Source organism: Ooceraea biroi, chromosome 5 (genome assembly GCF_003672135.1).
Source record: "Ooceraea biroi isolate clonal line C1 chromosome 5, Obir_v5.4, whole genome shotgun sequence".
In the NCBI taxonomy this organism is placed as follows: Eukaryota; Metazoa; Arthropoda; class Insecta; order Hymenoptera; family Formicidae; genus Ooceraea; species Ooceraea biroi.
The window spans coordinates 14,961,165-14,975,742 of NC_039510.1; the positions used below are offsets into that span (position 1 = coordinate 14,961,165).

Here is a 14,578-nt window from a genome sequence, read left to right on the forward strand (position 1 = left end):
TACAACTTTATGAAACCTGGTACATCGATAACGGCTGAAGTATATTGCAAGCAACTGGACGAAATGATGCAACAACTTGCTATTAAACAACCGAAATTGGTCAATCGGTCAATGCCAATCCTGTTGCATGATAATGCTCGACCGCACACTGCACGACTGACCGTGGCAAAGCTACAGGAGTTGGAATTGGAAACTCTCCGTCATCCACCATATTCACCAGATCTATCACCTACCGACTATCACTTCTTCCGGAATTTGGACAACTTGTTGGTGGGAAAATTGTTCAATTCTCAACAGGCAGTCGAAACAGCCTTCCGCGACTTCATCGATTCCCGTACTCCTGGCTTCTATAGTAGAGGCATAGACCAACTACCACTAAAATGGCAGAAGTGTGTAGATAACATGGGCGCATACTTCGATTGAAAATAAATCATGTCCATGTGCCAAAAAATGCAAAAGTTTATGTTCTATTTGTAAAGTTTCATACTTAATGACCCAATATAATAATAATTTAGTGATTAGTAGAGCCACGAGAAATTTTTAAAGAAGAAATCCTTGTACCGCTTTTTACAAGAAACAATAATCGAATAATACAAAAGGAATCCTGTGTGAACGCTACTTAATACTGCATTCGCGCAATGACTACGTAATGCATAGGAGTTAATAGCACTTGCAAGTGAAGGTTCTGATGCTAGAGCGAAGACACGGAACATGTTACTTTATTGCAGGTTTGCACGTATACGTGTAGACACTCCTCGCACGTCCTCCAAGCAAGTGCTGCAATACTGAAAATAGAGCTATCTTATATTAAACGTTCCTTTCGAGCTCTCCTGTTATAATAGTCCGTGCAAACCTGTTATATTGTTACGGTAACGCATCACATACGTAAATGTGAAAAGTATCTTAAAAAAAATCTGAAACATCTCAGAAATCTGTCAAAATTGACCTGCTATTAATTAATACATGTGTTCATTTTCCGCCAAATTGATACCGGAAAACTGTTTTGAAAACTTTTTTGAAAACGTTTTTAAAAACTTGAAAGCTGTACTCAAAATAAGTGGCTTGTAATCTGTAATTTTGTAATTTTGTGTAATTTTATAATTTTTCTCTGGCCATCGAAACGGCGATATCGCGCGTTTTTATCGTTTTTATCGTCAACGTTCGTCCGCCGTTTCTGCCAGACCGTGCAACGCGCGATTGCAACGGAGCGAGAAAGAACGACGGAGAACCGCCCGTCCAGTAATGAATGGATTAAACAGCGTGACGTCACAGGATGGATTATATAAATGGTGGCGCGCGTGACATCGGACGTAGGAAGGAAGTTCGCTTCCTTTCGTACCTACAAGGTGTTCCGTTTGTGTACGCGTACGTGGCTTGTACGTGCATCCATGTGCACACGAATGTGTGTGTGCGCGCGCGCGTGTATGTGTCTGTGTGCATGCGCATATACGGGAACCATTCTGTCGCCAAAGGGTCGTTCATTTTAAAGCGGACGAGCTCTGTTAGAATCCTAACGACGATGGTACCACCGCCTCTTTCAACTTCCCCTCGGTACTTCTTGATTCTTGATTCGGCGCTGAGCGCTATTATAGAGCGAAATCATCATTATCCATCGTATGGTAATTTGTATATATTAATTATTTATTTTTTACATTTGGTTACAGATTGCATGTGCGTGTGATGTGCGTGCGACCCGCGCAAGAGCTCAGGTGATTTCGAATGGGATGGGGTGAGTCTTTCCACATTTATCTAGAATAAAATTAGAAGAATTAATTAAAGTAGGAAAGATGGTGCATACATTTTCGTTTTGACATGATATGAAAAATGCTAAAGTCACCGTCGAGCAAAATAGAAAAGTCATTGTGAACGATATAGTCAATTGATGCATTTGCTACCAAATATTGTTACATTCAATACTTTATCAATTATATATCCTTTGATAATAGTTACATTTTCAATATTTGTTACGAATCTTTTTATTTTCTGTGTCATTATTTAATTAATGACACGATGTCTTCTAACTTAATTAATACAATAGATCATAATCCGAGAAATGATGATGATAATTCCATGTAATTCCTGATTGATTCCACATCAGTTCGAGATTTTCAAACGAAGAAAATGCACCATCTCTCTCTTTCTGCTTTTCGCGAAAGTTTAGAAGGGGGACAAGAAGAAATGGTGCATGGTTTATGACGGATCGCGGACGAAATTCTGGCCCGCTCTCATCTGTCCCGTTTCTTCGAGGCTCTCGCTGGATCCTCTTGCTGATTATTAGCGCGTAGTCTGGGAGCCGTCTACGGGTCGACGTCCGGCGTCCCAGAATAGAAGCACCGCGCGATGCTCGTCACATTCTGTCACCTACGAAAGTGTCGCACGTTTCTCGAACGCGCTACTGGGTCTCGCGATTTCCGGGGCAACGCTTCGCAACGAGAAAAAAAAAACTCGAAACGTCTGTGGACGTTGCGTGAAATTTCCATGGAATTGCATCAATCTTGAAAAGTTTCAGGAACTTATATAACGGATCATTGTGCGTGCAATTTCAGCAACTTGCAAATAATTTCTAGGAAAAGTAAAATATACGCGGAATGTCGCTTAAATCTGTTCCCGCGATACACCCATAAATGACAAAGTCTTACGGACAATTTGTTGGAAACAAAACTCGGAATCGATGCTGTAGTTTCTGAATGAAATATGTTTGAAATTGGCCAGTTAGATTGTTTGAGCTCCGCGCGCTTGGACACAGTACATTACCGAGCACTAATGATCATCAATTCAAAAACGCGATCACAATTCTAGGTTGAACCTCACGTTTATTACGGTTACATCATCTCGCCGGCGATGTTACCCTACTTTTTTTTCCGGTCATCCGATAATACGTCACGATGATCATCCCGGTTAACCAGTCATCCTCCTCGAAGGGCAGGTGCGTAGATCTGTTTTGTACGTAAGGGAAAAGGGCAGCTGCTTGCTCCTAGACACAGGGAGGTGAAGGGCAAGCAAGTAGCGGGGAGGAGGAGGAGGAGGAAGGGCGAGAAAGAGAGGTGGCTCGCTGCTAAGGTAAACGATATAATGGGGACGTAACAGTGGGTCCTTTGCAGTAGCAGATGTCCTGGCCGAGACACGTGCCTGCGACGTGGAGGCCCCCTTTTTCGGGGGCTCTCCTCTGTCTCCGCGCTCATATCACGCTCGAAAAGAAACGAGAGCGAAGAACCCCCGAAAAGAAGGGGCCCCCGTAGTGGTAAGGCCGCGCGTTCTCCGTTGCGTCGCTTCCTGCCTTTCTTCCTTCCTTGCTTTCCGTCCGTGTCTCGTTTTTCCCCCCCTGGCCAAGGGGGGACACACCAGCTGCTCTCGTTATACAGCGGATTTCGCACCGGTGTAACAGCGAGTCCGTTGCTTCGCGGTCTATTGTATCTGCGCGACAATATTTCGCACGGGTTTTACCCGGAGATACCGTCTTCCAGTATTTTCTGCAAGTTTAAAGGAGTTTTAGTATGCAAGATCAAAGCAAGCTAGTAGAAATTAATAATTAACAAAATATTAATGCTCTTGTTAATAAATTAAGTTTTAACAAGAGATTAATGATGGCAATAAAAATACCTTTTCACGTGTAGAAAAATTTTCGAAAGATGGATACCTCAATGTCCTCCAAAAAAATTATTTAAAAACTACTTTTGTAATTCAAGCGATCTCAGGAAATTTTTGACGAGCGATACACAGGATTTCTAGGACATCTGTGTACATGGCTGAGTCTGTGAGGTCTTCATGAACCGCATTGTATTATATTCTTTGTAGTAGTGCCACTGTGCCACCGCGCTTCTCGATTTCTCGGATGCCATTTCAATCCAGCTACAAATCTCTGTATTCTGAATTGCTAGCAAAATTGCCAGCGACAAAGGGGACGTTAAAGAAGATTCGAGGCAAGTTTGATACCGACCGCACTCAACTTCAAGGAAGGCAGAATATCCATACCGTGTCAAATTCTTCTGAAAAGTAAACGTTTAGTTTTACTGAGCGTTTCGTGGAAAGCTCGTCGTCTTTTCTTCTCGGCTTGAGATCGGAATTTCGATCGAAAACGATTTAAACTTCAAACAAGTTTTGTAATAAAGTGCGCTACGTGCGGCGCAGTTTCTCACGGGTATCAAATGTGAAATAGCAACGGATTGATACCAAAACCGTCGATCTCAAGCAGATGCACTGACACACTTACACATGTGCATATTATACTGTGGGGAGAAGCAAGCATGTAATTCATTTTGAACTCACTTCTCACAACAAGATAAAACTCCATGAACTATATCGCATTCTCGCGTCTTTTTAACGCCCAGATTACAATTAATCGAAATGCAGTTTCGCAAGACCCCGTAACAGATCTTATTCTCGTCCTTGTTAAATGATCTATATTAAACGACCTCGTCATTAAAGAGTCGTAATGATGTTCCTGCGGTTCGCTTATAACAAGTCTCAATTCAGTTTCCGCGTATCGCACGTTTAATGTGAGCTTTACGCCGCTTCGTCTGAGAGCCGCTGCGCGCCGTGCGACTTTTTGAGTCGCATTGGTCCCACGCCGGGACTATGGACGATGTGTATACGTATTCATACACACGTACACACTCACACGCGCGTACGGGGCCACATATACGTGCAGTGCACGCGACTGATGCACTCGCGCGCGGTTACGCACATACGCCTACACGGTGGAGCCCCGTTTTACACACGCCGCGGGTACATTACGTGCGATATATCGAGCGCGCATTCCCGCTCGATACCATTACGCGACCGGCTCGTCGATACTCGGCAAATGTGGTCGCATGATAGTGTTCCTGTGCATGATACTCAACGCGAAAGTCTGGTCGAGAAATGAGAAATGTATTCGGTTAGAACTGAACTTTAGCTTGAATTCAGCTCTAAATGTTTCAATGTCCAAATCATTCGAACGGTTTTGACTTTGAGCTGAAGCCGTGAATCGTTCGGATTTTTTGAACAGTTTAATCTGAAAGTTTGTCTCCGCACAGTTTGATCCTGAATTTCGATAAAATAATCAAACGTAGCTGTATTTATCGTGAGAAACGATAAATTGAACGATAAACTAATTGAATTATGAAAGAAAATAAACGAACTAATTGAATAACTCGATTATCGCTCGATTTGTATTATTTCCGTATCGCAATAAACGTTGATACGATAATTATCAAACACACTGTTGAACATGTTTCTCGTAAATATGTTACACGATGCAAATTCTAGCAAAAGAACTCACAATCATGAAGTAATACCCGCATTGGCTTACCCGCTTGCAATTACACATTATATGGGCGGTATGCATAAACGATGATATTCTTCTGCTTATACAGGGTGTTCCATCTTATTAGCAAATTAAAAAATCATCTTTCCAAAAGAGAACATGATTCATTCATCTTCCTCAGAAGAGATTTTTTGGCATTATTTCCTGTGGTTTCTCAAAGTTAATAATAACTATGTTGTTGAGTGATTACAAACCTAAATATTACTTAAAATATATTTGTTAAAGTCTCTTGATTTAAAATTTTAATTAGATTGGAGCTTTTCGGCTTCTAACATAAAATTATTCCGTAAAATCTGGATTTAAATCCTCATCGAGAAATATTCACCTCCAAGTTGTCACAAAATATGTCACTGCAGATAGATTATCATCTATTTATGATATGTTCCACGAAATTAACATGGATAATAGCTTTATAAGAATTATCTGCAATGCACCGTGTTATTAATCCATGAATCCGTGAATCTAGAACAAAAGGACAAAATATTGAGAACCTCTGCATCTACTTTGATTCTGCTTCCTTCGACCCGAATGCAGTGACCCGTGCTAACGATTGCGAATAGCAACGATCGATCTTCACGATCTAGAGTGCTATGCCGAGCGAAGAAGTCGAAGACCTTTCTTCGTGAAAGTTTCTATATCGAAATTCCGTGCGCGCGCGCGTTATATCAAACCGTTTCGTTTCTTTTCATACAGTTTTTCGCTCACTGCGCTCTGTCCGGTTTACTTCAATATCCTGTCGACGGCTTTGAAAATATTTGCTTTCGAATAGTCCATGAGTAATTGCAAATAAAAAAGAAAACGCGGAATAGAGTAAACCATCAGAATATTATTACCAAACCAAATGAAATATGCGACACGTTGTGTATTCAGTTTTGGAAACTCGACAATTGTGCGGATTCCAAACGAATAAGACAAAATCGAATTCGTTCTTGTCCGCGCAAAGTGTACAGTGAAAACTGATGAAGTATTGATCTTTAATAAGTAGTTAAACTTATTATATTTGTGACGTAAATTAAAAACATTGGAAGTATAAGCTATTGGAAATCGTTAAGTAATTGCATTGCACAAAAATTCACAAAACTTACATGAATGTTAAAAATACAAATTGGATAAAATGATGTGTCCAGATTTAAAATGCTTTCTTTTCTATTTCAAAATTATTTATTCTTCTTACAAAAGTCCATTGCTGTTAGAAAGCAATAAAAGTCTGCTGCAAAAATATTTCTTAGATATTTCTAGATAGCATATGTTGTAGCAAGTCCGCGTATACGAATTGGATTTGATCCATTATGCAGGAATCGTCGTCTACCTTTAAAGCTACATAGACTGACAGTGACATGATATAGACATTGGTATACAAAGATGAGCCTCTTTCATTTTTCATAGCGATCATCGATAAATTATAACAGCAGCAATCTTTTCTCCCAAATCGAAGTTTTCGAGCTCTATGTTATTCGGTTTCTCGGTACGTATGCCGACGTTTATCTATTTTCCATGAACGAAAGTTCTACGTTTCGCAGCGATTTATTCTTACATGTTAATAATCTATCGAGCATATTGTGTATTTGTTTAGTATTAAATCTTCGTCCGTGTCTCTTACTGATGCAAGGTGGAACGAATAAAAAAAATTCAGTTAATTTTATGTATAATTTTGCACATTCTTATATTATTATGTCGTTATATAATTGTTATAGGAATGGAGCTTTTAACATTTCTCAAGAATTTAATTAAAAGTACGTTGCTTCTTTGTACTTCGTGCAATTTTATAAAAATCATTAAATAACAGTGATAAAATGAAACGTCATTTGTCTTGTGCAGACCAAGATTTAAACATCATCTATGCTGCCTAAAAATATCTTTAGGTATTTTCGCTTGCCAAAATATTATTACCTGCGAAAATGTCACAAAACTATGCAGAATGCATCTCAAGCGAAAATTATCAGAATTAAAGTATAAAATTTATATATATTTTTCTATCATAAATTAAAAAAGATACTCGATACAAATATTATGCTTTTTAAAAAGTATCGCAAGAGTAACAAGAAAATTATAATAATGTTGAAATAATTCGAGTATTTCAATGTTAACAACACGGAATTTTTGGATAATTAAACAGTTCGAATAATTTAAAATATGAATTATCTAGACTGTTCTATCAATGGAAAATTACGCTATTGCAAGCTAAACTGTAATAAGTTACAGTAAACTTACTATAATAGATACATTATTCGAGCTGAACTGCAGTAATTGAGAGTCAATCGAGAGAAGTGTCAACAATAGAACGAACAGAACATCCGCAAATAGCAACGAGGTCGCATACATTGGCAGAAGTTTGGTAACAACACCATCACCAACAACCGAAAGTAGTTGCAACGGTAATAGTAGTAGTAGAGTAGTAACAACGTAAATAGTAGTCCAACGGACACGCACAGTAGTGTAGTAGCAAATGGTGATGCTGGTGGAAAGGCAGAACACGGTGATGATTCGCGGTAAGCAACGTCGCGATCGGCGGCGAATGCCGAAGAGAGGTGTAGAAGAAGAAGAAGAACAAAAAGAGGAAACCTCTGGTGGCGAGAAGGAAAAGAAGAGAGAGAGAGCGGAAGGGGGAGGGGGTAGTTAGGAGGTAAAGAGACGAGAGTGAAGCCGGGGACTAGATTCGTACCTGCATTCCATTCCCACTGGTCGTGCAGATCCTTGTATAGGTGGTCATCCTCCTCCTCCTCCTCCTCTTCCTCCATCTCGTCCTTGTTCTCCTCCTCTTTTGCTGCTTACTTCTGCTCTTTCTTCCCATACAGAAAGAGTAAGAAAGAAGGAGTCTTCCTTGATCGGCTGCCCTTCGTCTCCTCCTCTTTCTCCTCTTCGTCATTTTACTTTGGCCGCCTGCTCAACGTCAACCGGCTCGAGACCCTCCAAGTGCGATGGAGACATCCCCCGCGAATGCACTTTGCGAAATTCTCGAAATTCACAACGAGCCAACCTTATTCTCACTGAATGGCGCTGAACGTCTTCGGATCGTTTTCGTTTCATCGCGGGATTCGTTCCTGCATAGACAATCTGCCTGTTTGCCACGTTCTTCTTTCAATCCGTTCCTTCCTCTTGTTTCATCCTCCGATTATCTTCTCGGTCGTGATTGCACACTTCACATTTAGTGATGGTGTACGGTTCCTTATAATACGTTCTTTCTTCCTTTTGTCTTATCAATCCTTTTCGACCTCTTAGATTTATATTTCATCTGTATTTTTTTAAACTTCCGATCCGTAAACTTGGGATCAGATACACGAGGAAAAGAGTGTAAGAAAATTTAATTACGTCTTACTCCGCTTCTAAAAATGAGTAAACCTTTTAATTAAAACTTGAGATATGCTATACGGTTGTATTACTCTGCATCTACGAGTTTTAATTGTACAGATTAAGCAGATTTAATGTCAACTCTTAAAATAATACAGGATCGTGGAAAAATAGCATCGTAGTTAAATTACGTGGGAGCGTTTCTTACAATTATATCGCCGAACAAATGTAAACTCGACAAAAGTTATTCTAGTGTTACGATCCTCTTAATTAGAACAATTAGCTGCTCCGAGAATAGAGGGATGACGCCTCGTTGGTATTGCATGTGTCACAGAATTGCAAGCATACATCATGCAATATGCATACGAAGCATAGTATTATCGCTTTTCGTTAGATATTTTAGAAACAAATTAGGAAACAGCGTTCATAATTAGTAAAATTTATTTATGGAAATTATTAAAACGATAATATATCGAATAATAAAGAAAAAGATATGGAATACGTGGTTCCAAAGTTCTCTAAAATTAAGAAACACAAAAGACACAAATATATAATGTTTAAAGGGATTGACGAAATAAAAAATGTGAAAAAAAGCGGAACAAATTGCACGATGAGATAATCGAAAATTACTGAAGTGTGAAAATTCGCGAAAGTAAAAAGTAAAAATCAATCTTTCTTTCATCGGTTTTAGTCATTTGTCAGAGTAGACGGTTTGATTTAATTAAGCGAGATTCGCTTTAATTTATTTCGTACATTGGATAATTTTAGGGCATGCGGTCGCAATTCGATATCTCGGCCTTCGTGCAGCGTTTCTATCGATCGCAAGTTGGTTTAGAGCGAATTACGTCAATCGAGGAGAAGGCTCTTCTTCATAACGCCCCCACGGGTAGTCTTGCAACGTAATTGAATGAATTATGAAGAAGCGAGAAAAACGGAATACTCCATATCGATATCTTATCGTCATATATTTCTCAATATAACCGATCAGTATTTCGTTCTATTGGCAAAAGTAGTTTTAGCGATTAATTGCGTAATACTCAGTGCTTGATTAAATTTCTTTTTCCAACATTTTTTCGTAACATTCAACATGAAATAGTTTTGTTAATGCTTAGATAAAGACATGTATATCACACACACAATAAATACGATAGTTGGTTAAAGCATTTCTTAAATTATATTCTATTAAGGTACAATTTCATGCTGTCGCTCGTCGCTCATTTTCAGCGACAAAACAGGTCACGTGATCAAAATTAACGCTGGATATTGGTCAATTTTGATCACGTGACCTGTTTTGTCGCTGAAAATGAGCGACGAGCGACAGCATGAAATTGTACCTTTATACATATATTTGTGAAAAATAGAGGATTTATAAAAAAAACAACATTCAAATTAAGAAATTCATAGATAAAGGGATGTATCGATATTCGCGTCTACTCCTCGTGTCTCAGTCAATTATTCAATTCCTCGCTGATACATCGCGAAAGAAGCAAATTCCAAAGTGTGGCAATCAAGGTGCTTCCACGCGATCGGACTTGCACGGAAAAGGTATGCCTCATGGTGCACGCACCACCATGTCCATCCACGCCCGTATTATACACAATATGCGCGCTGCATTCGTTTAATCGGCATTCAGGATCGTGACTCGGCGATGACATCAACGCGCCGCCGCCTTTTTTCAATGCAGTTTTGTAATACATTAATGTTTCTTTAATCGCGCGTGCGCGCGTTATCTGTATATACGCGAGATGTTCTCCAAATTGTATTGGATATCTACCGTTTCTATTGTATGCAAATTGATGAGGGACGCGTCACATTTGTGAGACACTCAAATATCGACTTTGGTTTCGACTCGTGTGTCCTCGATGTAAAATTTAAAGGCTATATTGCGTTATTATAATTTTATATATATAAATTATTAACATATAATTATTAATATTAAAAATTATAATATATATAATTTTTTGTAATATTTACCTTATAAAGGAAAATCGTAAGATGTAATCTATATACCTACATATTACACAATATTCAGAAGAAATATTGATTCAAGTTTAAATTTTCCTTTGTGACTAAACTTAGCTCTTATGTAGCTAGCTTAATTTCTTAAACATTGATGCTGTCGCCATAGCAATAGCAAGTGACAATAGTGACAATTACAAGTACCTGCATATAGCTACTACAAACTAAAAGAAGATAGCAAATTTCTGTCAGATATCAGTACAGCTGTGTAAACGCTCGCGCAAAGTAATCTATCATGATGGACGAACGACATGTGATATCGGGTAAATAACGAGCCAGTCCTTAACGAGGTCCGGATAATCTTCCGATATCTTTTCTTTGTGGGATTTTTTTCTGGCCACTATATCAAACTCCAGAATCGATTCGCACACGCAACGTGACAAAGATGTGTCACGCACATACACACCCGACAGAAGTACGTGCGTGCGTGCGTGCGTGCGTGCGTGCGTGCCACCGTTCTCGTCCATGCGAGAGATTCTCCGGAGGGGTCTGTCACGCGTACAAATAGCTGACCTCGCTTCGTCGCCTCTATCAATGGCTCACTGCTGTACTGAATGACTTTTACGTCTCTTCCGCTTACTACGCCCTTTGATGCGAGACAGTATCAAAGGATTCAGCGTTTTGATCCGGAAATTAAAACCGAAATAAATTTCGATAAGCTTACTTCTAGATATAGACGCGTACTAGAAGACGCAAAAAATTTATCTTCAAACTGTTGTTACATAGAAATTGTAAAAAACGGGATATAAGTTTCTCGTGCTTCTGCTGATGTGAGAAAATATAATGTTGATGATGATGATGAAAATATAATGATATATCTACTTGGGAAAGATAGATATAGTTAAGGAAGAGCAACGCATAATTTATACTATTTGTATTTATGTTATAGGAGCATTTGCTTTATAAAATTTTGCATGATAGGTTTTGTCATCCTACATTATAGTTATAATATAATATGTTCTGGCTGATCAAATATTACGGAACGTTTCTATAACATAAACAAAATATAAAACAAGATATAGGAATGATGTTCGTTTATATCTGAAATATTATCAAAAATTTATGCAAGAAGCAGTATTAAATTTAGAACTATTTTATCATGAAAAAATCACACTTTTGGTAGATAAAACAGGAAGTACAGTTGGTAATGCAGAGAACTGTTATGCAGTAGATGATCATGTAGCTTCCAATGTTACTTACACTTGGTCTACGTTGGATTTACACTGCGTCGGTAATATAGAATTCTTAGGTATTTAAACTTACCAGCTATTGATATTGACTTATCACTAAACACTAGCGGATATAATTTTTTATGATAACCGTGACTTTTGAATAGACTGTGATTTAAAAATACTTTATTATTATTAATTTACTTTATTATTATTATTATTATTATTAACATTATATTACGAGTCAAATACTTGTTACTTAATAAATATATCAGAAACAGCATTCCATGCATTATTTCAAGACGGAAGAACATTATCTCTCCACTTTAGCATCGAGGATAACATAAACATGAACTTAGGAGAGCGCATTTATCTGATGAAATAACTTAATTGGCAATATTAACTTGATATTTGCAGATGAATTAATTTAACTATTGTCCCACCCTTTACCCTCTTCAGATTTTTTATAAATCAGGCAACGATTCGCGATAACGTGCAGTCTTGATAACAGCCGACAGTTTTGCGCGCACACATTATGCCGTTCTCTGGCGATCCTAACTCGTTAAGTTTTACGATCATTCCAGGCGGTCGGATAACTGTCGCGGCCGATCTGACCGCGTTAATTAGATAAAAGTGGCGGCCAGATTCTCGGAAGAACCCAACGCACGGCGTAATCAGCAAGCGAACCGGTCGGCAGTACGCGCCATTATGAGATATCGGCATTACGATGCGCATCTTCGCTTCCTTTTAATGCGCCACCCGCTATCCCAGAAACATGAAGTGAAAAACAGCGGATACCGTTCAAGCGAGATCTGCAAATTCCACGGATCGACAGCCCGACGTCACGGCGCGAAGCGTAATAGAAGCATGTAATAAACTATTCACCATTACACGTTCAGTTAGCCATTCTACGATAAACTTAAAATAAATGTTTCTCTTTTCAGAAACTTCTAATTGCTAATGATTGTCGATGCAGAGACAAAGTGCAAAGAGACAAGTCATCATTTCTTTTGATATTATATTCGAAAGAATATTTTTGAAACTCTTGAAACAACGCTTTTGTGAAAGAAATGAAGTATTCAGAATTTTTTGATGATCAAATAATTTGGACGCTCCAAGCTCAAATTTAAATCTCAACATTGTTCGGTCTTTTCGAATTGTTATAATTGTAACGTGAATATTCGAACGGTATCAGTTCATATTTATGTAAAATAATAAAATAGGCGCGCGCGCGTGAGAAGAGAGCGAATAAACCGATCAAACTTTTCGAAGAATTTACTTGCGCGATTTGTGTTCGAGTTTTTTGTCTGGACTTTAGAAGGAAGTAAAGACGAATCCTCGTACGGCTAACTTCTCTTCGCTTCGCAAACGTTCCTCCATGGAATATGGCCATCGGGTCGCGAGGTCGCGTCGTATCTTTATCAGGGCTCCGTGTAACCGGCGCGCCGTTATCAGCCGACCGATAACGCACGTGCAAAATAATGTATATGCCGATGGATCCTTAGGGACGTTTGTGATGAATGGCGAAACCGTATGGCGTGTGGAATTCTACGTTTATCCACGTCTGACTTTGTCTCGCAAAATGCAACGAGTCGATTAACTCGTATAATTCGCAGATAATATAAACACAGAATAACTAGGCATTATGCATTATCTAAAAATTGTTTAAATAAGTATAGATAAACTTCTATTATTTTTCTAGGGCATTAAAAAGATAATTCAATAATCATGACAAACTGTTAAATAAATCATCGCATTAAAGAACGTCTGATTCTTAATATCATGCATTTAAGGAACAACAAACGAGCGGTAAAATATGCGTTTTATGTAAAAACCATTTACATATTCATCCTCTGTAGTCGTGCAGAGATATTGAACCTTGGTTTTTAAATCGCTTTATAACATTCCCTGCTGGCACGATGAAAACCTCCCAAGTAGATCTGTCGATTGTGGATCGATGAGGGTTTGAATATCACTGATCATCGTTCCCCACATTCCCCGAGGTCATCGTGTTCCACTGCCTGCTTCAGTCCATCTGGTGTGACCTGTCCAGCGTCATTGTTCTGCACCACACTTTTAATGTCAATTTATTCTTACGATAAATATTACCGTATCCATCAATATAATTATTTACTATAAATAATAATAAGGAAACGCAAGTTCTTCTAAGTCTGATCTTAAAACTAAGTGTATTTAATAATTGTCACAGAACGTGTTTAAAATTGCCTTAAAATCATCTCGTTATAATCGCGTGATTGCGCTGTTGCGGTATTGTTCGGTCTCTTTCTCTCTGCGCCGTCTAGATCAAACATTTTGTCTAATGGCTAGCATATCAGATGTTGTTATCAACAATACTAACATTATTAATCATTTTTCTTTTCTTGTTTTTATTTATCAAACATTTAACTGCAAAATTTCCAACGTTTTCTCGGCAGTGTTAGTTAGATCGAGTCAGAGTTTCGAAGAACTGTTGCGTTTAACGAAGCGAGTGCCCGACGGGTGCGGATTTATCTCCAATGGTTCCGCAACGTAACGAACCTTCGATCGTCCCGCGTATTGCGAATGTATAAAGCGGTCTATATTGCGTTCAACCGTTGCGAATATATTGGGTCATTAAGTATGAAACTTTACAAATGTAAAAGCGCCATCTTTAACATTTGTTACCTCAAATTTGGCGCCAGACGTCAGTATCAGGTTAGGTTAGTGTGATAGATGTATGTTCGCTCTTCAAATGTCATATTTGTTTGTTCAAATATCTTCATTAGTTTTATTGGTGGATTCTTTTTTATAGAACTAT

The 14,578-nt window shown here is 38.5% G+C and overlaps 1 long non-coding RNA gene across 1 annotated transcript in view; it reads left to right on the top strand.

The window, feature by feature from the left end:
• Window positions 1-7,879, top strand: part of LOC113561967 — a 30,663-nt gene extending 22,784 nt beyond the window's left edge. Inside the window, exon 2 of the long non-coding RNA XR_003406538.1 lies at window positions 1,665-7,879. This is a non-coding gene — a long non-coding RNA (uncharacterized LOC113561967). The remainder of the gene's footprint in view (window positions 1-1,664) is intronic.
• Window positions 7,880-14,578: the final 6,699 nt, after the last annotated feature.